Source organism: Thermobia domestica, chromosome 11, assembly GCF_964235325.1.
Source record: "Thermobia domestica chromosome 11, izTheDome1.hap1.1, whole genome shotgun sequence".
Taxonomy (NCBI): domain Eukaryota; kingdom Metazoa; phylum Arthropoda; class Insecta; order Zygentoma; family Lepismatidae; genus Thermobia; species Thermobia domestica.
In genome coordinates, this window is record NC_137464.1 from 103,621,828 (window position 1) to 103,646,379 (window position 24,552).

At 32.3% G+C, this 24,552-nt stretch overlaps 1 protein-coding gene and 1 long non-coding RNA gene across 28 annotated transcripts in view; one reads left to right on the forward strand and one right to left on the reverse strand.

Moving 5' to 3' along the window:
• LOC145664324 (uncharacterized) overlaps window positions 1–24,552 on the reverse strand; it is a 1,583,153-nt gene that overhangs the window by 1,396,967 nt on the left and 161,634 nt on the right. For all 25 annotated transcript variants that reach the window (XM_081730946.1, XM_081730945.1, XM_081730944.1 and 22 more), the window contains exon 5: window positions 11,417–11,523. The gene's annotated coding sequence lies outside the window, so the exon portion shown is untranslated. The remainder of the gene's footprint in view (window positions 1–11,416; window positions 11,524–24,552) is intronic.
• LOC145664335 (uncharacterized) overlaps window positions 1–24,552 on the forward strand; it is a 580,590-nt gene that overhangs the window by 178,011 nt on the left and 378,027 nt on the right. For all 3 annotated transcript variants that reach the window (XR_014127379.1, XR_014127377.1, XR_014127378.1), the window contains exon 3: window positions 16,611–16,704. This is a non-coding gene — a long non-coding RNA (uncharacterized LOC145664335). The remainder of the gene's footprint in view (window positions 1–16,610; window positions 16,705–24,552) is intronic.

Here is a 24,552-nt window from a genome sequence, read left to right on the forward strand (position 1 = left end):
AGTCTGAACTAATTTGATTCCTTTGGTTTCTAAATTACTTATAAAGTAGGAATATAATTTAGGTACATTTCAAAAGTAGGGCCTACTATATTTTCTTCTCTCCTCGCTGAGTCTGTTTGAGAAAAGATTTTCACTTAAATTTAACATAACATAACATAACATAAAGCTTTTCATTCCCGTCGTGCGACGGGCGGGCCGTAGACGGTTACGCCGTCTCTGTGGCCAGAGTAATGACTAAACTATTGAAGCCAGATAAGATGGATGCACATTATTTAATTAATAAATTTAAATCTACAAAAATGTCTGTGCTTATCACATTTACAAGATGAAATAAATTCAAAACAAATAATAATATTTTTCAACACATAGTTTTGTTACTTCCCTCAAGTATTTTGAATTTGTTTACCATTTGCTAGTCAATTTTGAGCAGGGAATGTTGCTAACTTAATTGTCGATTTAGAGTACTTATCTAGATCAGCCATCTTACATTCTAAATGGATATTGACCGATATGTTTAGGTGATATTATTTAACAAGTTGAAAATATAATTAAGCAGTTTGAAGAACCTTTTTTTTTTATAGGACTAAACATTTTAATGGACGAAATAGCAATACTTCACTTCCACCATTTACTATAACTATTTTCTCCCAAGCATTCGATTCATCTCCAAATTAACTTCACATTAGCGATATCTTTTGGAGTCATGTAACGCAACTACTGACAACTATTGGCCTGATTGTGAACTATCAAGCGCGTGACTGACAGTCACAGGAGTCCTGATTTTACAATAAGGTTTATCGGAATTTGAGTTGTATTACTTATTTCTTCTCAATCCCAAACAAGAAACGTCTTTAAGTCAATACCTCGTAGTAATTTTTCAGACCGCTGTGCATTACAGTGCTTAATTAAAAGCTGTAATTGTTTATTGTTTATATATAATATTACATATTTCTGTTTAGTTTGCGTACTAACCGACCCAAATTCCACACCATATTTACGCAATTTCAACGAATTTGCTATACTGGCAAGAGTTAGCGCACGTAGCGACATATATTAGCTTGACTTTATAACTGAGATTAGCGTGATTTTATTACTCAGATTAGCATGACTTATTATTGAGATTAGTGTGAGTATTACTGAGATTAATATGACTATTTATTGCTGAGATTAACGTGACTGTTTATACTAAATTAGCCAAATGCACGGATTGAGACTTTATAGGTTGTAACAATTGTAAGCTATTTATACTCAGACACTTTCGTTCCCTTCTAAAGGAAATATCAGAAAACACTGAAATATGTGTTTAACGTTTTTTTTTTTTTAAATGAAAAATCTATATACCAAATTTCATGTCTCTATAATTAAGGGAATTCGAGTTATGACCATTTTATTTTAACAACTGCAAAACCATATCCTTTTTCCTTTCCAGTCTTTTTTCTTTCCTAGTAGGGGAAATATCTAAAAGCGTAGAAACTTGTCTTTTTGTTTTAAATGAAAAGTCTGAATACAAAATTTCATGTGTCTATCCTTAAAAGATTTCGAGATATGGTCATCTTGTTATAACAGTTGCAATCATCACCAATGTACTTCCATCTTTTTACTTCTCTTCTCGGGAGAGAAAAACGTGTATAATTATTTTAAATGGGAAATACATATACAAAATTTCATATCTCTACCTTTAAGATATTTGGAGTTATGGACATTTTACTATAATAATTGCCATCTCCATTCCTCCTCCTTTCCCTATCATATTTCCAAAAATCCTTCCTTGGTGGTACCTTACGTTGCAAATCCTATGCAAGTTTCTAGCTTGTGTGTTACGTCTGAGTGTTTACAGTCACTTTCTCAGTACTTCCCTTCTTTCACATATAGAGAAACTTTCACAGCTAGAAAGTATCTTCAAAGGAAACGCATCTAAAACTTAACTTTATGTACTTATTCCTGTCGAATATACCTTCGATGCAGTACTAATTTACTAAATTCCTTTAAGGCAAAATATGATGTAGGTTTCACAAAACGTCTCTACTTCCTTCATTTTTCGTTTACTTAAATACACACATTAGTGTTATTAGACGAAAAGAAGCGTAGAAAGATAAAACACACAGTAAACCAAAAGATGTCACTCTGTGCAACAAAACTATAAGAGTGAATACAAAAGTTCACAACTAGTTTCCAAAAAGATTGAGAAAGAAAGTAATTACCTATTTTGTAAACGTAAAAATTGACACTGAATGATTTTTGAGCCATCTATTACAATGAAACTAATATTGAAGTATAACCATGAAGCTTATTATAACACTAGAAGAGGACAGTGTATATTATAGTTAATGACATATTAACTAAAATTATGATTCGCTCCGAAAGTTTAATTTTCATTTAATTAAAATATTTTTAGAAAAATAACTCATATGCCAGTCGTTAGACCATATCAAGCCCAATAAAAGTAACATGCTTAAGCGTAAATTCTGATTCATAACTTCCAAGAAGAAAAGTACTTTCATGGTGCAAGAAATTATGCTGTTTATTCCAAGAGTAGACTTTTATATTTTTGCAGATTCTATGTATTAAATAATACGTGTAATACGCTGTTAACTATTGTGTCTTCTCGTAAGTGACACACACACATTCCTAGCAATGACACGTACAGTATATTTGTAATGGTTAATAATATATTACTTGTAATGTTAACTGCAACATCGAATAGTGGGAACATTTTTATCTCTAGCGAGTATACTAGACTTCAGAAATACGAATGAGATTTAAGTTTTACTATTTTTAAGTTTCGAGCAAAGACAAAAGAGAGAAAGCTATGGTGATCGAGAAAAGATGAATGTGCACCTAGAGGCCATATCGTTCAACATACTTGTACACGCACTAAATTAAAAAAAAAAAAAAAAAAAAAAAAAAAAAAAAAAAAAAAGAATTGACATGACGATGAACTTTTCCATAAGCTTCTCTAGGAAGATTTTTTAAAATTTTCTTCCTGCTGAAGGGCAGTTTAGAGAATTGTGAACACAAAAATATGTCATTTTCAGGAAAACAGTTCAAACGAGAGTTGCCACAGTCCTAGCTCTGGAGTGGGCTGAAAAATAGTACCAAATTGAAACAAAAAGGGCTGAATTCATTATTTTATACCAGTAGTAATATATGGTTCTATAACACGAAACAAAAAGAGGTAAAGTTCTAGAACACTCCCCCCTCCATATTCCAAGAGTCCAAATCAAGAAGTACTCTTTTTAAAAATTACTATTTAAAAACCTCCAAATAGGAGGATCTCGAACAACCTTGGAAGTAGATGAAACTTTTTCTCGGGAGCATAACAAAGGAACAAATTTTAAGGAGAAACAGTTACCATTTTCGGTATATATTGTAAGGAAATCAAACGCACCTCAATTTCAAAGTGACCAATAAACCAAACGGTATTATTGCCATATATGAAAAACATATAAAATGAGGAAATAACCAATAATCTCCGAGTTCGTGTGTAAACAATACATTATAATAAAATATTAAAATATAAATTATTGCACCTTATTCTCCAACACACAGTATGAGTAACCTGAGAAATAGGAAAAGTCTTAATGACAGTTTTGAAAATGTGACAAGTATTTGTTAAATGGTGCTGAATTGGGTAGAATTGTACAATACGCGGCAAAAAACCTGCAACATGAGCATATAAGTTTATTGTGAAATGACGAAGTCTTTTGGTCCAAACTAAGTGTGCAGGGGAGGATGCCGAGGTTTATCCTGGCGTGATTCGTTCCACTCAGACGTTATGTTCATTCCCTGTGCTGTTAGGCGTAATTTCACAATAAACTTACATCCTCATGTTGCAGGTTTTTTTGCCGCGGATTGTACCAACTTTTTCACAAAAGGTGCTGAAAATGCCATCGTGGTACCAACGGGCCGATGAATGACAAAAAGGGCTGAATTTGGTATAATTGTACTAAGTGTGGCAACACTGGTTCAAACGATTTTTTTTTTCTAGCAGATCTAACGATGACATATATGAATATTTCAGTAACAACCCTATACTATGGTATAAATCATTTTTGTGGGAAAAAAATCTACGAGAGGTAGATTATTCTTTGGGATATGTTGTGTTCGCATGATTTTCTCAAGAATATCTCAGATAATATTACCCATATTTCATAAATGTGTATTTACTTAATAATCTGACAATGTAGCACAGACCAATAGCCAGCCCAAAAAGTAAAGGTGGAACTTAGAGGGGCCCAACCCAACCATATTCTAGTTCATCACCATATTATAATTTATTTGCAAGCCTACCGTGAAAATTTTAAAGGCTAGCAAAAATTTTGGGAGCCCGGTCCTCTCTAAACCCCCGTGGAAACGGGCCTAGTGTTGCATAATTTATTAGTCCTAAAAAATCTGAAAAAGGATAGTTCATTCTTGGGGTGAGTTTTTTCGGACGACTTTCTCAAAAGTGGTTCAGGCAATCTAGTTCATATTTCAATCCAATAATTAGGCATAACCCATTTCTCCTTAAAATATCTCTTAGGGTAGTTTATACTTGAGGGTGAGTTCTTTCCGCATGATTTTTTCTAAACCGACTCAAGTGAATTTGTTCCTATTTCAAAAACTCATACTTCAGCAATAACTTGACAATATGGCATAGCTCATTCGTCCTAAGAAAAACAAAATCCACAAGGGGTAGTTTACTCTCGAGCATAAGTATTTTTGAACTATTTTTTGCAAAAGCGACTCAGGAAATAAATGTTTCGTAACATTTTATAAATAAAATATTTCATTACGATACAGGATAATTTAGGGGTCTATTTGTTATAAAAAACTCCATAAGAGAGAGATTACAGTGGGGTTGAATTTCTTTTCCGACAATTAAAAAAAAAAACTACTCATTCGAATTTGTTCGTATTCCATAAATAAAAATTTAATTAGTAACTCTGTAGCATTGGGTAAATTACGTACATCTTACGAAAATATTCCTTTCAGATGATTTTCAGTAACGATTCCTGTGCTTCTTTTAATCATATTTCATAAATAAATATTTTTGTTAAGAATGCTATAATACTGCGTAAATCGCTTTCATGAAAATTTGCAGTAATTGTGGTTTAGTCTCGGAAGTTTTTTTTTCTTTTAAAATTTTCAGTAATATGACTCATTCGGTTTTGTTAATATTTTATATTCAAATATTTCATTGATGACTCTTAATATTTCGTATGCCATAAGTGATTTTCTTATGAAAAATCTGCGAGTGATAGTTTATTTTTGGGGGTGAATTTTCCTCAAGCAAAATTTTCCGAGAACTCTTACATTTTTATTTGTATTTCAGTAGAAAATGTTGTATTAATAAATGAACAACATGATTTAGTTTAAGAAGTTGCAACGAGAAAATTTAGTTCAGTCTTCAGTAATTTTTGTTTCTTGGAACGATTATATGAGAGGAGAAAATATGGTAAACGTGAAAAAAAAATCCAAAATTTTATCACACTTTATTGGTTTCATCATCCTTTTATGCAAAAAAAAAAAAAAAAAAAAAAAAAAGACTAAATTTCTCGCTCCAATTTCTTAAACTAAATCACGTTATACTACAGCTTATACTGTTATATTTATTTGCGTGAAATAAATAATATTATAAGGCGTTTACGGAAAACTTGACCCGAGGAAAACTCATTTCCTGAAAGTAAACTATTCCTTGTTGGTATTTACATAAGTATTTTACGAGACTTTATATTTTATTAATGAAATATTTAGTTACGAAATATTAAGAAAATCATCCCAGTCCTTTTTTTTGAAAAATAAAAAATAAATAAATAAAAAATAAAGACAGCCAAAAGTAAACTACTCCATGTGGTTATTTTCAGGATAAATGAGCTATAGCACATTGTGAGGATATTAGACTATATGCTGAAATATTTATTTCTGAAACATGAACAAAATTGTATAAATTGTTTTTGAGAGAATCGACAGGAAAATCTCACCCCTTCAAAGTAAGCTACTTGTGAATTGTCATATTTTTTCGATCAAATAATTTATGCCATATTGTCAGGTTCCTAAACGGACAATTATTTAAGAAATATGAACAAAATCGTCTGAGTCGTTTTTGAGAAAATCGTCCGGAAATATCTTACCACTAAAGTAAACTATTCCTTATGAAATTTTTCAGGACAACTGAGTTATGTCATACCGTAAAGTGTCTAATGAAACCCTTATTTATGAAATATGAATAAAATCATCTAAGTGAGAAAAATTGCCTAAGCAAAATCACCCAAAAGATTTAATTTCTTTTCGATTTTTCTCAGACAAACAATTTACACTGCAATATGGGATTTCTAATTAAATATTAATGTCTGAATTATAAACAAAGTAATTAGAGCTGTTTTTGAGAAAATCGCATTATTTTTATTTTCACCCTTCAGTAAACTATCGTTATTTTTGGAAGTATCGGAAGAAAATTCCAATTCCCTCTCGACATTTTATTAAAACATTAAGTTAAAAATTTGATGCAGATACGTTGCATGGCATGGCGTTTAGGCGAGTGAACACTTTTATATCGAGACGAACGAACAAACTGGCATCCAAGAATCACGTTTGCGGCTTGTAAGGATACGAAACGTGGAAATTCGTTGAAATCTTGAATTTGATATTTTTCACAATGACCATACTTTCTTCTCTCCTATCTCCTTCGCTAGAATGTGTTTTTTATGTCTCTCGGTCTGTTAATTTATCCGTTCGTCCAAATATATTAACATTTGTCTAAAGGTTTTCTCATTTAGCGTATTTGGATTAAACCTTAAACGCAGGATTTTTATATGATTCTTTGGGAGGATTTTAAGAATTTTCTCCCTTTTCCCCAAAATAAAGGCAGCTCGCTGGATAGTAAATGTCTAGCTTGCCGGGATGATTTTCTCAAATACGGCACAGGCAGTTTTGTTCTTATTGCAGATTAAAATTTTTCAATAATTCAATAATGCGTAATAAGGCATGCTTCCTATATTTAAAAAGAAGTCCACAAGGAAAATTTTACTCTTGGAGGTGAGTTTTCTGCGGATGATTTTTTTAGGAGCTGCTCAGGCGATTTTGTTAATATATAATAAGTAAATATAAATTGATTTACAATCGTATAATGTGGCCTAAGCAGTTACTCCTGAAAAATTCACAAGGGATACTTCACTTTTGCGAGTGAGATTTTGTCTCTGTTTTCGGGAAAATCTTATTATAATTTTGAACATACTTCATAAATGAATATAATAATAGCTGTAGCATGACTCGGTTTAATATAAGGAAGAAAGTAAGAAAATTTAGTATAGTGCTAGGTAAAATTTATTTAGCTAAGTATATTGTCTTTCTCCAAAATATTAGCGGCAAAATGGCAGCTATCCCTCTTTAATATGTATGAGATATTGCTCTCTGAACTTTGTTATCTATAAATCAAAATCCTACAATTACTTAAAAAAAAATAAGTAATCTCCGCCTACACTTATAAGAGATCAATTTACTTGAAAATTTATCAGAAAAAATCCACAATTTCTCGTTCCACACGTTAGTACATATATAAAGTATTACTACACAATGATCCATGAAGTGTGTATTTTGACTATCTACATAACAAAATCAGCATGTCAAAAATAAATTGATGAATTGCGAGTTGAAGTTAATAAGAATACAAGTTGAATCTGTCGTCGTCTTTGAAAACACAGGTTGAAAATAAATATTTGTTTTCATTTATTTTACGAGGAACAAATTTAATAAAGGACTGGGGTATAGCAGTTGACTTCTTCACTTCCATTCCTTAAATTTATACCATAAGTAAATTAATATATTTTGATAAGTGTAGGCGATAACTTAACTTGATTTTAGGTATTTGTAGAATTTTGATTTGTAGATAATAAAGTTCATGCTATACTGTGTTATTACCGAGATGTGAAAACGTTAATAAAATATAATAACTGATTCATTGAAGAATTTCATCAGAAGAGAATTCATATTAATAAACCATACTCTTTTGATTCTACAGAAACAAACAGATTATATCGTATTCTAGATTTAATAATAACTATTTACGAACCAACAGGAAAATCATTAGAGACACTTGCGAGAATATCGTCGGTTCAAAGTACAAGAGAAACATATATTATGCTACATTGTAAGGTTGATAATGAACTACAGTTCCTTTTTTTTATAAAATATAAACAAAAATCTCATAGTAGATACTATTTGGGGAAATTTTTCAGAAAAAAGTACAACAAATATCAATTTATGCTTTCTAAATTTCGACGTTTTGTTAGAATTTTTGGTGGTTCTAAGGACTATTTATAATTGAATAACAGCAAAATCATGTATTTTACGTTGCAGAGAACAGTCTACTTAACTCACTCACTAATGCTCATAAGCTATACCTAGGCTCCTTCCAAGCAAAAAATCTTCGTCATACTGTTGGATATTTAAATATTTATTTTCAAAAATAGGGCAAAATCATCTCAGTCATTTTTGATACATAAAACATCGTACAATCGTCCGACCCGTCCACTCTCTTACTCTTAAATTAACCTCACAGGTTCTTTTAATTTGCATGTCTTATGTACGAGTCTGTACGACTATTAACAAAATATATTCTTGTTAAATATAAACTACGTTTATTAAATTGGTCCTAACATGATAGCCCGAGAAACAAAACACCCACCCACCAAACTATCCCATTCGGACTTTTTCCACGGGAAATGACTTAAATCATATTGTAGAAACATTGATTTAAAAAATATACCAAAATCACCAAGGCCATTTCCGACAAAATAGCAATTTTTCGTGTTCACTTTGTAGTAAAATACTTTTCTTTTCGGAAGTAGAAATTAATGTATGTGGAACTTAAAAAGAAATGTTGAAATGTAGGCTTTTTTCTCTGTACAGAAATTAGTATGGTCTCTAGGTCTAGAATGAACAGAAAATTCAATAGTCTCATGGGCATATTAAAGTTACGAAACGTTTAAATTCGTTAAAATATCCAAATATATTTTGCTCCATTATAACAAATATTTCTATTTTTATTGCCGTTTGAAAGACAGAATTGGAAAATCGTAAATTCTTCTGCAATAAGGCTATTTTCTAAAAAAAAAAACGCATCACTAACATCATTAACAAAATCAATTGTAATTAATTTTAAATTTGTATGTGATTGAAATGTAAAATTATTGTCCCATTTAAGCATCAGCAAGTCTGAGTATTCTACACACTAAAATATGCAATTCTGCGTTATAAATTTGCTTTTATATTTACTATAAGAATAATTTAATTTAATTTAACTTTAGGAAAACTCATTTTCAACTCATTTCGTTATATTTAAGAAATCTCATAGATGCAAGAAGAAAGAGAACTAATTTTATCAGAGAGGATATTACAATTCTTTATTTAACAAATAGATTTTAAACATCATTCAAATGCAACTAAATGACAAATAATTTAAATGACGTCTGAAATGGATTGAAGAGACAGTTAAAAATTGGGTTTTACGTTACTAGAAACTGATTTACAATATCGCTACCTTGGGAACTTTATATGCAGCTTTGGTGCAAACAGTAAAATAATTATTGTCGAGTGGGAGACATCTAGTGTTTGCGGGTACCAGAATGTAATTTAGACAACTTACATGAGTGGTTTTAGAGAAGTCATTTAGAGAATAAGAACTTAATTTCACGAAATAACGTGTAATTGTGCGTTTGGTGTCTTAGGCAGCGATTTACTAATGTCTCCATGTTGAACAATTTATTTGCGGGTTGCGTTAAAACGCATTTCTAAAACAAAGTAGGAAAAGTATTTTGGTGAATTTAAAAACTTTAAAAAAGTATGTGTTCCAGTGTAATAAATCAATTGCTTTATAGAAAATATATTTAGAATCGAAGGTATTATAGTGATAAGAAAATGGGGAAAATTGCCATTTTCTGTTACAAGAAAGCGAATAGGCTAGGTTTCGAAATTTGTTAAAGAATCTATCAACTTTGATAAATTTATTTTGGAAGAAATCAAGATTTCATCGAATAACGTTATACAAATATCGTATAAGCCCAGTATTTACTATTAACCTCAGAAAGCAGGACTTGAGTTTTATTAGATGATGTAAATAAAGTATTAAACTTGCATTAAATTTAATTGTAAGTTGATGTATACAGAAAAAGCAATAACTTGGATTATTTTGAGGACCTTTCCGATTTTGGTGATATCTAGAAAGAGTAAATAAACTTATTGGTGCTTAATCATCTAAGATTTGAATGCTTTAAGTAGGAAACTAAGAAGTTGGAAGTGATACAATTTTTGAATAGGCTCTGTACATTAGTAGCAGCACCAAGAAACTGTAAGGAAAAATCAGGGGTTGACCAGCAAGTTATTTGAGGTAATCGGCTGTGGTTTGTGCCGAAGCGGGCTATTGACAACCAGCGATTTCTGAAATGAACCTCAAACCTAAAATGGTTGGCCACCCTTGGCTTAGATAATCTACTCGTTGCATTAAAGAATGAATATTGTAATGAAGGACACCTTCTCTAAAATAGAAAAAAATACTATTGATGCATATATAAAATCAATCATATCAAAATACTGTTTTGGAGCTCCTTCATGGCTAAGTGGTTGGCGTACGCGCCTTTGGCGTGAGAGACCTGGGTTCGATTTCCAGCAAGAGCTCATGTGTTTCAGATTCCACGTTAATCAGTAAGCGGATTCTATGTCTTATAAGCCTAGCTGCTGAAAGTGACGTTAAACTCAAAGTCAACTCAGAACATGTTTTGCTTATTTATCTAAAGTATGGAAGTATTTTTGTATCTTCAATGTCCTCAAATTCGGTCACATTTATAACTTGAAAGTAATATTATCTATATGATCAATATTTGATGTATTTTGGATAATGATCAAACTTTATTTTCCATCTTAGAGAAAGAAATAATAAAAAAGTGTTTTCTACAAGTTCTATCTTATTGTAGGGTATGATTAGCCGTATTTATGCATTCTGGCTACGGCAGACTTTTCTATATAAAATACATAAAACTATGATGGTTTTGGATATACAAAATAAAATAAATTATAATTTCTTGTTATTTCATCTAGCGTCAGGATCACTAATATTTTCGGTGCAAACTATGTTGAAAACGTAATTCCGTACTAATATTTATACTATTACGCTATGATATATATATATATATATATATATATATATATATATATATATATATATATATATATATATATATACACTAGCAGTTCTAATTTCTACAATAATGCATTTTTCTAAAATAATCCCCACACTTAATGCAGTGACACTTATTGCATTACTTTTTGTGATGCATTTTCATAGTATGAATACAACGATACGTAATCATGAAGCTAATAACATTAAAGTTGTGCTATTTAAACATAGTAAATGTTATTCATACTATTTGAATCCACTTACCACTTTACATTGTTTCTAGAATATAATTTTCTCCGTTTTGTTCTTAACACAATTAGCATTTATTCCATACTTTCATCATGGTGTCCACACTATATATCCTGTTATGCCTGAAACAAAAGGAAGTGCAAACATGGATATAAAATCGGTGTCTGTACAATGCATTATTTTGTTTAATATATTTTAATAATAATATTTATTTGAGTCTATAATATTGAGAAATATTATAGGTTTACGTACAAAACCTCGTGGCCAGAACCTCGCGGACCAAAACCTTGCCACCCGAAACCTCGCGGCCCAAAATCTCGCCGGGCCACGAAAAGAAATAAAATCTACATACAGCAGATGCTTCTATGATATATCTAATGGGGCCCTTCCTGCTAGTCTGCTTCCTAAATATCAGTTGACAAAGGATAGCTAAACATATAAAAGGTCCGATTACCTTCAATAGTTTAGGGCCTCATCACAGCTAAATCCGGCTCTGTATTCTACCCAATAATTCAATTTGACTGGAAGAGAAATATCCATTATCTTCCAATATACATTATTTCGACTTCTAAGATAAACATTCAGATATATTATGCTGAAAAAACGACAAGGAAGAGAAACTTTTGCATGTGGCAAATGAACAAAATAATAATCGCATATTATTATTATTATTATTATTATTATTATTATTATTATTATTATTATTATTATTATTATTTACAAACATCAATTATCTAGAAATTTACATAGTCTAGTTGTTATCAGTCATATGGATGTGAAAGCTAAAAGCTAAATTGCGTGATTAGTACTACTTGGTGACGGTTTCCTAAAAATAAATCATTAAGAATGTAATGCATAAAAGAATCTTAATGTTACACAATGCAGTGTTCAAAATTATACTCGTTATCCAAAAAGTACCAATAAGATTTAAATCAAGCCGGCGAAAACTATACTAGTGAAACCTACACATATTCTTTTAAAAATTCATCCTTAATTTGATTTTTATATATAACATAGAATGAAAGGTCTCCATACCATAATGCAATTTCACAAGTTTTTAAAGGAAGGCAGGATTTATCACTATGCCAAGATTGATTCAAATTGGATTAGTTCGGTTGAACTAGTATAAAGTGTCTTTGTCACTGACTTCGAGAAACCAAGTTTAGACGAAAAAGTAATTGAATTTTGCACATATTGGATCTAAGGAAAGTGAGAAATTATACTCCTAATTTAATTAGTATCTATAATAGCGAAAATGGTCAACCTCAGTTCTTAAATTTTACAATGACTAGTAACGTTTAAAGTTAGGTTTGCATAGGTTATGCGACGGAATGCTAGCAACAAAGCAAGATGCTATTAAGTTCGACGTTTAATGAACGAGTGCACACTTGGCTACTTATTTACGGTTTTCACAAAATAATAAGTCTACATCTCACTCAGTGATTCATTCATCAAGGGATTTCCCAAAGTATTAAGTGTGGAAACTTGAATTTTGTATAAAAGTTTTCCTTGCACCTCATTCAGAAAATAATATGGGATGTAGTCCTTGAAGGAAGAAAAGAAAAAGTATACGTAACTTTACTGCACTCGAACTTACATCAAAATGTATTCAAATATCAATAAAAAATATAATATTCATTTCAAATATTTCCCTAAAACTTTTTCTTCCCATGAGAAAAACGGGAATTCTACTAGTATCATTAAGAGACAAATGTGTTAACCATTAAAGCAAGCACCATTAAATTGTGTATATCTTTTTAAACCAGAAATAATTTACACTCAAGAAAAATATTTATCGTTTAACATAAAAGTTCTAATCGCGACACATATTTCCATGTATGCAATATATCATATGATTAGCCCACGGTAAAGTCACCATAATTCGTCAAGATTGACTCCATTAAAAATTCGGCCGAGATAATCACTTCGCCTATGTATTGCAAAGAAATGAATATTTAAAAAAAGAATAGTTTTCGTTCAATTATTATCATGTGGAGTAATGGACATATCATAACATTTCAATTTTGTAAGGCCCACTTGCATGATCCTAATAAATAAGATGGACTTCCAAAGTATTCGCATACAACTTTAAAGTTAAAAGTGTTTAAAGGTAGCATATCGGACTCAATACAGAGAAAATATTGGAGATAAAACATTTTTTTCGAACTCTGAATCCATGTCAGAAACTTTTTTTTTTTTTTTTTAACCGATTTTGCTCTATGGATATGCAATAGCAAAACTGTGAATAGTTTAATCTACTCCTTTAAGTGTGAGGGAAGAGATAGAGCCTCCTATTCTGGGAGCAATGATTTTTTTTAATCCTAAACCCTTACTATTCCTTACCGTTTTTGCTATAGGGATACAAGTATTGTAACCGGAGCTGATCATATCTAATCATCTTCTGTTTCATTATAGTGATAAGAGCTAAGAGGGAACCTACACTTGAGCCGCTTAAAAAAAAGACAGATTTTCGCTGTTTCTGAAACGTCTACCTGTCGATACACGAACGAATTAACAAAATCGATCTATTAAAATTCTTATAGACTACATCCTCATAAAATAATTTGAGAGTCTTGTCTCCGAGAAAAATAAAATAATAATGCTTTCCAAATAGATAATTGCATGTTATCTACAGCTTAACATGGGATCCGAACTACATAAACTCCCGCTGGGAGTTGAACCGAGATCTTCCGCGCCCATGACACGTACACTAAACATAGCCATGAAGGAGCTCTCTTGTTGCTCTTGTTGTGATATGTGTCAGCAGATGGCTGGACGGACGGACGAACGTGTATGCATAGAACAGTTTGGTTTGGTTTGATTTGATTTTGAGCTTAGCGTCCCTTTTAGCAGCAAGGCTGTATAAGACGTAGATCTATAGTTTAACGTGGGATCAGAACCACCTGGACTCCCATCAAGGATCGAACTCAGCTCTCCCATGTCAAATGCTCATACGGTAACTGCTTAGAAATTACGGCGCTCATAGGGTCTATAGCACAGTTTAGAAATCCAAAGAAGATAATGAAAAAAGCTGTCATGACATAATGTTAGAACGTGTTAAATGTATAATAATGCTTATTATACTTGAAATTAAATAAAGTTTTTTAAAGTATGATGATTAGTTCCCCAAATCATTTGACTAGTTCAACTCATAAGAAGGAGAATTGTGCTCTTTCTTGTAAGAATGGACATACATAATAAGTTCAATAAAATTTTGTGGAAACTCATTCTCAAAACATGATTATCAAGTAAATCAATTTATAAAACTACTTAACCAGTAAACCTGAGATAAAATACATACTATCCCAGCCTCTCTCATAATCTATTGGGTAATTTCGATGTTCTAATGTTTGTATCATTAGTATTAGACCACATGTTCGATCAATGCTAATGTTATAAAATAACTTGTTTAAATTTCGAATTATTGCATCATTCTAGTACAGGATAGGAAATACCCCACATTCAAGATCGCATAATATACATACATTACATAACAATTATATAAAGGGCGTCTATATGTGTTAAAGCCCAAGACAAACTAATTTATGTTTTTGTTATTCAATACAAAAATAACCTGAGGGGCAACGGTGCAAATGAAGGTTCAGTGTAAATAAAGGACAAGTGTAGGGTTTACTAAAACTCTTGAATACCCAAGAATGAAACAAATGCGAACTAACTTCGGTAAACAGTAATTAAGAATGCACTAACGAATTCACGAAGAACAAGACTATCGGTTAAATTTGTGAATATACCTATATTGCTGATATATGAAAGTTATTTCTAGATTCTTTGAGGTGTTTGCGAGAGGTACAACACTGAAATCTCATAAATCAAACTTAAAATAATTTTAAAAGAGTTGAATTTAGAGTGTGAATTTAAGTGTCTGTTAGTGAATTGTCTTAAGCACTGAGAAAGCCTAGCACAAACGGATTTCTCTGACACATACCTAATAAGTTCTGATGAGGATGAATATTCCAATTCCTTACTTTTAATTATTATTTAGCTCCAACCCCAATATAGTCTTGATTGGTGGTGGATTATTACCTCGGAGACGAAGTACTGATGGGCAATAATATTTTACTAGTTCTGTAACGATTGTGCCGAACACCCTCCGTTTCGGCTGTATTAAACTAGAAATGAATGTTGTTTAAAACTGAAGTCTGGTAAACGAAGAGTTCAGAACTTTAAGTTATGTCCATGATGACAACGGAAATAGATGCAGTACCATTGCGTTGTTTATTTTCTGAGTACCGCTGGACTGAACTGAACTGTCTTTAAAATAATTTAATATTTTATATCAGGATCTTTGCTGAGATTGCTAATGTAAAAGCTCGTAATCTAAAAGCTCGTGGACATAACGTAAAGCTACGTGCAATAATAAAAGTATTGCGAGTCCGGGTTCCAGAAGTTCCAGAACGAATTTCGGCATTTAGAAAGTAAGAAATATGTCTGTGCCAGCTTTCCGTAATGAGTTCTAATTATGTAAGTGAGAATGTCATCAGAGCATAAGAGGAATTCACTGACATGATTATATAATAGTGTGTTTACATCATGATCCAATTCTTTAGATACCATTGTTTACAAGTAAACTCAGTTCTGTACTTCTGATGTTTCGCAAACTTATACCACTAAAATGAAAATAAGGTTTAACCAGAAATAAATTCTAAGGATAGGAATAAAATTACGACTATCACAATATTATTTTTACATTTTCGAATATAAAATATAAATTAAAATTTAAAACTAAGTTTCCAGCGACTTGTGAAAGGTTAAGAAAGTAGTTCTTATCACTGAGAATTGAGAGCATGTAATCGTTTTATAGCTATATGGAGGAATATTTTCCTTCTCTGTCATCTGGAGGACTTCTAATAAACTAAATGAAATATAGAAAATGGTGTGAGAAGTCTCGACTTTGATGGGACTTGAAATGCAATTCTCCATTTCACCAATCATTTATAACATTGAACTTAGAGTATAGCATATATTCATCATAATGATTGTGAATGCCGAAGGGAAAAAAGAAATATTTTAACGATGTACTCGATGCAAGTAAAACTGGCAGGGATTTTTTGATTATAAGAAGCTCTAGCAAGTATCGTTGCTAAACATAAAATACCATTGCTTTTCTTAAAAATATATTTTATGTATGGAAATATAAATTCTACAAATGTTCGTAAGCATTTAAAATTAATATTTGAACATTTTATAGGTTTGGTACCTGAAAGAAGGGCGTGGTCTTGGGAAGCCAGGTAGTGATCGTTGAATGCCCATTTTGTCTGCCTTCAAACAATTCTTGGATACAGGTAGGTCTGTATTGTAGTATAATGACAGTTACTATTACGTTTTAGAGTTCTGTGAGGCAAAGGTGGTAATGGAGACTGTGGGAAAGACAGACATTTATCGTATGACAAAACAATGTTCATTTTTCACTTGATCTATCACGAAGGTTAGGTACCGGTATTGTTTCTATAAGCTCTTCATTAGGGTGGATTGAAAAAAATCAAAAGTTGTCCAATTAAATAGCACTAGGTGTCAAAAGTTGTATATTGAATATTATAACATTCGTGATTTTTTATTTCATAATTTTTATTCTTCATCTTCATTCCCCGCAAGGGCCTCAAAATTTTGCAATTTTTATGAAAATTTGATTTTTTTTTGAAAATATTAACTTTTCTAAGTGTTAGGTTAGGCTTTTTCAGTCGGCGCATTTCATTTTTATGTGTACCCGGGAGGATGTTGGGAGTCTGGTGGTGCAGTTCGTTTTTAGGTGATACCAAGGAAGATGTTGGGAGTGAAAAGTGCTAACGGTTAGTATATAGATAGTGTAAACAAAAGAAGAACGTAATTAGGTTTAGAAAATAAAAAGGGTAACTAGGTGATTGTTTATATGTGTGTTTAGTTGATGACGGAAATGAGCCAGATGTGGCTGAAGTTGTTTGTATGTTCAGGAGGTATTATAGCCTAGTGTGGCTATTGATATATTTCAAGTGTATTGTATAGCCAGGTGTGGCTTACATTACTGGAATGGTTTTCAGAATACAGGAAGGTTCCTGTATAGTGGATGTAGTGGTATAACGGAAGTAAAGATAGACCGGAAGAGAATCTGATATAGTCATTCATTTGTAAAGCCTATTAGTTTAAGAAGTTAATGAATGTAAATACCTTTGCACTAACTAATTTTTGACGACCTAACAAATGGCGCAGTCGAACGGCAAAGAATCTACGGCTAAAGATATGTTACAGCAAATGAAAAGTCGAAGTCAAAAAGAGCTTTATGTATGGCTGCTGAACGAGTTCAGGAAACGGGACCTAATAATTTGTCAATTACAGTCAGAAATTACGGAGTTGAAAGCTAATCAAAATCAACTTAGCTACACATTGAGGGGCCTAGGTAAGCCAAGAGGGTTGAATCAACGAACTAAAGATTCGTCGTCATTTCGCTCTCCGAGTCAGACAAACGAAGGTCCAATTAGGTGCAAAAGATGTAGGAAATCACATATAACAGGACAGTGTCCAGCTTATGGAAAGTGTTGTTTCAGCTGCACTGGGTTACACCATTTTGCAAGAGCTTGCATATTAAGATCTGGACGGACAGAAAAGAAATATTTGAAAGTGGAAGACTTCCTAGAAAGTAACAGCAAGTCAAGAAGTGAAAATACTAAAACAGCTGATGTTAGAACAGAAGGTTTAGAATTTAAAAGAATGGATGAAGCTAATCAGGTTTTAAATATAGGAACAATGTTTCTACAATCGGCTGAAGACAGTCAAGAATGTAGTCAAACAAGAGAAAATGGTTCACCAAATTCAAAAATAGCAGCAGACCATGCCGTAGGAAGGTTTATTAGGGCAGAAAATGGAGGAGTCAGTAGCAGAAACTTAAATAAGGCTGACAGATCTAGAATATATAGACAAAGGGAAAGAGGACAAAAAGCTCAAAATACCAGACAGTGTAAACCAAATGAGAAGAAAGAGGCGGAAAGCTTGAACCCAAAGCAGGAAGTGTTACAGTGTATGTTTATGGAGTTTATGTCTAGGGATCAGGAAATGCAGGCGATGACTAACAAGATTTTGGAAATGGAACAACGGTTGAGAAGATTGGAGAGAAAAAGAAGAAGAAAGAAATCTAATGAGGGATAGTAACACAAAAAATCTTGATTGTGAACTTGGTTATCATCTTTTGTTATGATTAAATAAGACTTTATTTTTTTCGGTAATGCACGGAAGGATGTTAGGTTAGGCTTTTTCAGTCGGCGCATTTCATTTTTATGTGTACCCGGGAGGATGTTGGGAGTCTGGTGGTGCAGTTCGTTTTTAGGTGATACCAAGGAAGATGTTGGGAGTGAAAAGTGCTAACGGTTAGTATATAGATAGTGTAAACAAAAGAAGAACGTAATTAGGTTTAGAAAATAAAAAGGGTAACTAGGTGATTGTTTATATGTGTGTTTAGTTGATGACGGAAATGAGCCAGATGTGGCTGAAGTTGTTTGTATGTTCAGGAGGTATTATAGCCTAGTGTGGCTATTGATATATTTCAAGTGTATTGTATAGCCAGGTGTGGCTTACATTACTGGAATGGTTTTCAGAATACAGGAAGGTTCCTGTATAGTGGATGTAGTGGTATAACGGAAGTAAAGATAGACCGGAAGAGAATCTGATATAGTCATTCATTTGTAAAGCCTATTAGTTTAAGAAGTTAATGAATGTAAATACCTTTGCACTAACTAATTTTTGACGACCTAACACTAAGTTGCCCAATGAAATCGAACTAAATGACAAAAGTTGGATAATGACTAGATTGACTACACTATTCATGATTTTTGAAATAATTTTCATCTTTATCCCCCGCAAGGGTCTCACATTTTGCAGTTTTTATGGTATATTCTAAGGCATATTCTACAGCGTTTAGATGGCGCGACAGTGGGTCCTCAAAAGTTCTCTGGAATTATAGGAATTGTGAGGATTTACCAGTCATTAATTTTCAAATGAATGAAGGAACTTTCCCAGCCATGGAAGAAAAAGACGTCAAACCGTACCACAGACCAATGAAAGTGTATGCTCCGATGTGGTTTTACATTAAATTTAACCCTATTCTCAAGGCTGCTCCTTTGAACTTATATCGTACTATAGTTTCACTGTACTTAAGCAACAAACTGAAGCTCATTGTAGATAGGACAATAAAGCCAATGGTTTCTTCGCGTATCTCAATTGTTGTAAAAAGTCTTCTTACATTGATTTTTAAATAAATCTTCATTTTAAAAAAATGTTTTACGAAAATTTCAGAAAGTACAAGCTCCAAATTTGATGGTTCATAGTTCCACAACCTACACACAGTAACATTTCACATCTTTTCATAGCTGGTCAAAGACTATCTACCACCTAATTGATCTAGACCAGATTCAAAAAGTACTTACAGGGCATGTCGAAATTCACTACCACTTTAAAGAGTTTAGCTTTTATTAGCTTACAGTAGCTTCTGTTTATTTACATCAGTACTTCAAGATTGATAGAAACTGCGACATTAATCGAGACTGTGCTATCAGACTAACTAACACTAAGATGCTAAAAATCAAATTCTTCTTATATTTAAGTTTGGGGCACCGGTTAGATACAGGATTAAAAAACACAAAATTTTACATACTCTTTCTGAATACTAAGTTACATGGTTGTGTTGTGTTGTTGGCAGTGCGCTAGAAATCAGCTCCTCAAATTTGAAAAAAAAAAAAAAAAAAACCCTTCAGAGACGTTATAAAAGTGCCCAGGACTATATTGTTCAAGAAACTGGAAGAAATCGTTTTACAAGGAAAATCGAATGAGTTTAATTCACGTTTGTTTCTTCTTTGAAAATTTTAAAATAAAAATTTGATTGCCCATAACTCAATAGTTAATAGCATGCGCATCACCATTTTCGCAGGTTTATATAGCATCTTAATTCTGCTGAAATGCCAAGTTTGATCCAGACGGTACAGCTGAGTTCTTATGATATCTAATATTTTAAACTTCTTTAGTTAGAAGAGAGATACGGTCAGTGTTGCCACAGTCCTAGCTCTGGAGTGGGCTGAAAAATAGTACCAAATTTAAACAAAAAGGGCTGAATTCATTTTCTGTCGAAAAGTAAAATATTTTTGTCCACGCATGATCATCCCTGATCTAACTTTAGGCCTATACATAAAGTTTGTTACAACGCGTCGATATAGATCTCTAAAACGCAAAAATGTTCGGGTATCTTTATATTCGTCAGTATGGCGTCACTAGTAAGCAACTTAGCCCGGTAAGGTGGCAACTACGTCAATATATTTTTTTGTGCTATACCATGCCATTACGGGGGGAAGGGGGGTTACGGTCCCGGGCGCCGAAGTAAGGATATACAGTGAAACCTCTACTAACGGACACCTCTATAAAGCGGACACCTCCCTTAACGGACATATTTTGTAATCCCCAAACACTATAATAGGAAAAATCATATTGGCAAACCTCTCTAAAGCGGACACTCTCTAGTACGGACACGGACAGTCTTTTCTGTCTTTAATAGGTACTATTTACCTCCGTATTCCGGACACTTTCTCTAGAAACAAGTTAAAATGTACTGTAAAATACGTTTTTAGTAATTCATACATGTGTCACCAAGGAAGCATTTTGACAACATTTTGCTTCCTCAACTGTCAGCTCAGCAACCCAGACAAAGCTTCTCTGTTGAACAGCACTCTCATGTACTTTACTTGCATTCTATTCCCACCCAGCCTGTTTTAGACACAAAAGTGATTGACAGTTAACCCCTATTTGGGATGGCACATTATTCTGCTGTCCCGCTGGAATCTCTAAGCAGAAGACAAGTTCGGTAGTTCTTGTCCGCGGGTACACATATTGTCTCAAAAAAAAAAAAAAAAAAAAAAGACAACTGGACTACAATTAATCCACGAATTAAAGCGACATACTGAAAACGTAGTAAAGTGATAAGTGTAAAGTGCAGAGAACTATAACATCTTATTTCCATGTTGTGCCTCGAACATAGAGTATTGGATGGCGGAGGATAATGCAGATACAGTAACATTTTGGAATAATCGTAAATACATGATTCATGCAAAAATATTTTTTTTCCTAATTGCATATTACAATGTTTACGAATTTACGTAAGAAAATATTGAAACCTCTTAAAGGCGGACACCTCTCTATAGCGGACAATTTTTGATTCCCCACGCCTGTCCGCTTTAGAGAGGTTTCACTGTGTATATATATATATATATATAAAGTTGAAGGAAAAAATAAGAAAAAATGCTCAAAATCAAGGAAATTCAGGGTTTAGTTTTAAAAATTTTATTACGCTTCGCGTCAATCATAGTGGCGCTTTGCGGTTGGTCTATCGACCTCAGTCATATGTACGGGGACGCCGTCGTATATTCTCGCCAGGCGCTGATTTTCCGCGGTACGGCACTGGTGCTATTATTGTTTCGATGTTGCATAATCTTTTCAACGACACATAAATTATAGACTTACTTCAGCACCCGCTTGTCTTCTTTAAAATATGCAACACTTAATTCAACGTGTGTGTACTTTAACAAAAAACCAAAAAAAAAAAAGAAAGAAAGAAAAAAAGAAAAAAAATCCAAGCTAAAATTTCCACCACACTGCTTCTTTCTCGTCTCCTTTTTGCGCGGCGCGGATAGTTCGAATTACGAATTTTCCACATGAAGTTTGTACCGTTACCCGGTGCAACGTCACAGAATGAATGTTCACCAGCATTTCTTAAGAGTCCAACACAGTATGAGTAACGTGAACTTGCTGAATTGGGTAGAATTGTACCAACTTTTTCACCAAAAGGGCTGAAAATGCCAGTGTGGTACCAACGGGCCGATGAATAACAAAAAGGGCTGAATCTGGTACAATTGTACCAAGTATGGCAACACAGAATACGGTAAGCATTTAAACTCGACATATACTACTTTCTTTTATATTTATATGTAGAATCAAAATCAAAAACCTTGGAAAAGAATATTAAAATTATAGCAACTAATAAGAACTTATACATTATATTCAAACCTATAATTATCTCTTACGCTCCTTTTGAAAATTCACTTCAAAATGGGAAAATTAAACAATTGGTTTAGAGCTCAGGGAACAATAATATTAATAAAAGACAAGTGTCTTCACGTGCCATCTACTGGTTTCTTATAAAACCTCACAACTTCATTATCTCCGAAAGTTAATAATCTTTTTCATCTTATCTTTCAATACATTTTAATCATGTAATTAGATACGTGTCTAATTAATTTTAATTGAGGAATCCATATACCGTATTATATCAATAATTTTAAGAAAATTTAAAGTGGTATATTTTTTTATCGTAGATATTAAACCTCCCTCTGCACTTAGGAGATACATTTCAAAGTAACGTGATAGAATCAAATTTTTCGGATAGGTACTATGTTCCATGATGCAGTTCAAACGATTGAATGATTTGAATATATGTACCAAACCATTATACAAAAATATTACAGTATAGCCTCTCCTCCCTCCTAAAATAGCCTCTCCTCCCTCATAAAATAGATTAAATTGTTTGAAAATAGATTAAATTGTTTGTAATCAGCTTATATACCAAGTGTCATTTCTCTAGTTAATGAGCCATTAAGACATTCGTATTTTAATCTTTCGACATATGAGCGTTCAGAGGACAATGGAATTAAGTTCTATTACGAAAATTGTCAGAAAAACAAATAAAAAATGATATAGTATGTTTAAGTACACGGAAAACTTAATACGATATGATAAGAGTTATTTACATTATCTGGAAATGAATCTTTTAAGCTTTCAGATAGAGATCTTAAAGCTGAAATATGTCCAAATAGATAAAAAATTGACTTGCTTCCCTTGTGTACTGAACACACCATATTCTTAATATTCATTTACACTGCATTTGACATTCCAGGTAGGTTCGTATTTACGAATAGACACCACAAGGTCCAGGTACATGGAGGCAAACATTGTCAAATTCAGGAGTACTTGAATCATCTGTCTATACTAATAAAAAAAATGACGTGACTGTGAAGCAGGATTTTGGAAATATGTTTATTGTAATTGATAACACTAAACCAAGAAGAAGAAAATTTTTCCTAGTGGAAAAGCAGGTATCGTTGGAACTTTATTTTAGAGACACATTATAATGTTTAGTCTTTTGTCAGTTGTTTGCGTTGGTTTTGCTGAATACAAACAAAGAACGGAGCGCAAAATTTTCTTGGGGCCCAGGGACTTAAAATTCCTAATTACGAACTTGACCCCTAGTATTCATTCAAACCTATGTGAATGTGCCCTAAGATATATTCAAAAACCAGGACGTGCCATTAAGACTAGAATGTGCGGAACATACAAAATGTATGCGATTTAATCATACAGAGAAATCAGCAGCACATTTTGTTTGAAAATGCGCTGTTTATATGCAGATCCACTCATGGATATAAAACATTATTAGCAGAAGCAATGGTAATAAAATTACGTGATAGGGCGTTCAATAGAGAGGAAGGTTTGAAATTAAGTACTTTTTGGAATGTTTATTATTTTTTTTGTTTAACGTCACAGAGATAAAAAATAGAGAGTACTTAAGAGGTAATAATAATAATAATAATAATAATAATAATAATAATAATAATTATTATTATTATTATTATTATTATTATTATTATTATTATTATTATTTTGGAAACAGTTAAAAAAAATAAATTTAAGTTAAACTGTAAATCGAATCAAAATTTGACTGTTACATATTGAAAAATAAAGTTATCACAGTGCAACAATTACAGTTATACGTACCATAATAATTGTGCAACATTTCACTAAACTAGTACAACTGTAGTTATGAACGCAGTCTGTAGATTTGAAACATTAGTTACAATAAATAAAACATGTTCGAAACACAAAAACTTTAAAGTACGTGATTATAGATACGTATTTCTGTGAAAATTATATGAAATATATAAATCTAACTGTTCTGGGAGAACTTAAGTTTTATTTTAAGAAAGAAAGAATCTCCCATTATCAAATGTATTCACTTATTGTTATATACGTATCTAAATTTAGCTTGCTCTACAAATGATATAAGGAAGACGATTTTAGGCTTCTATACTAGGGTGGGTACTAGTATATGAAGTCTTATGTAACAGCTG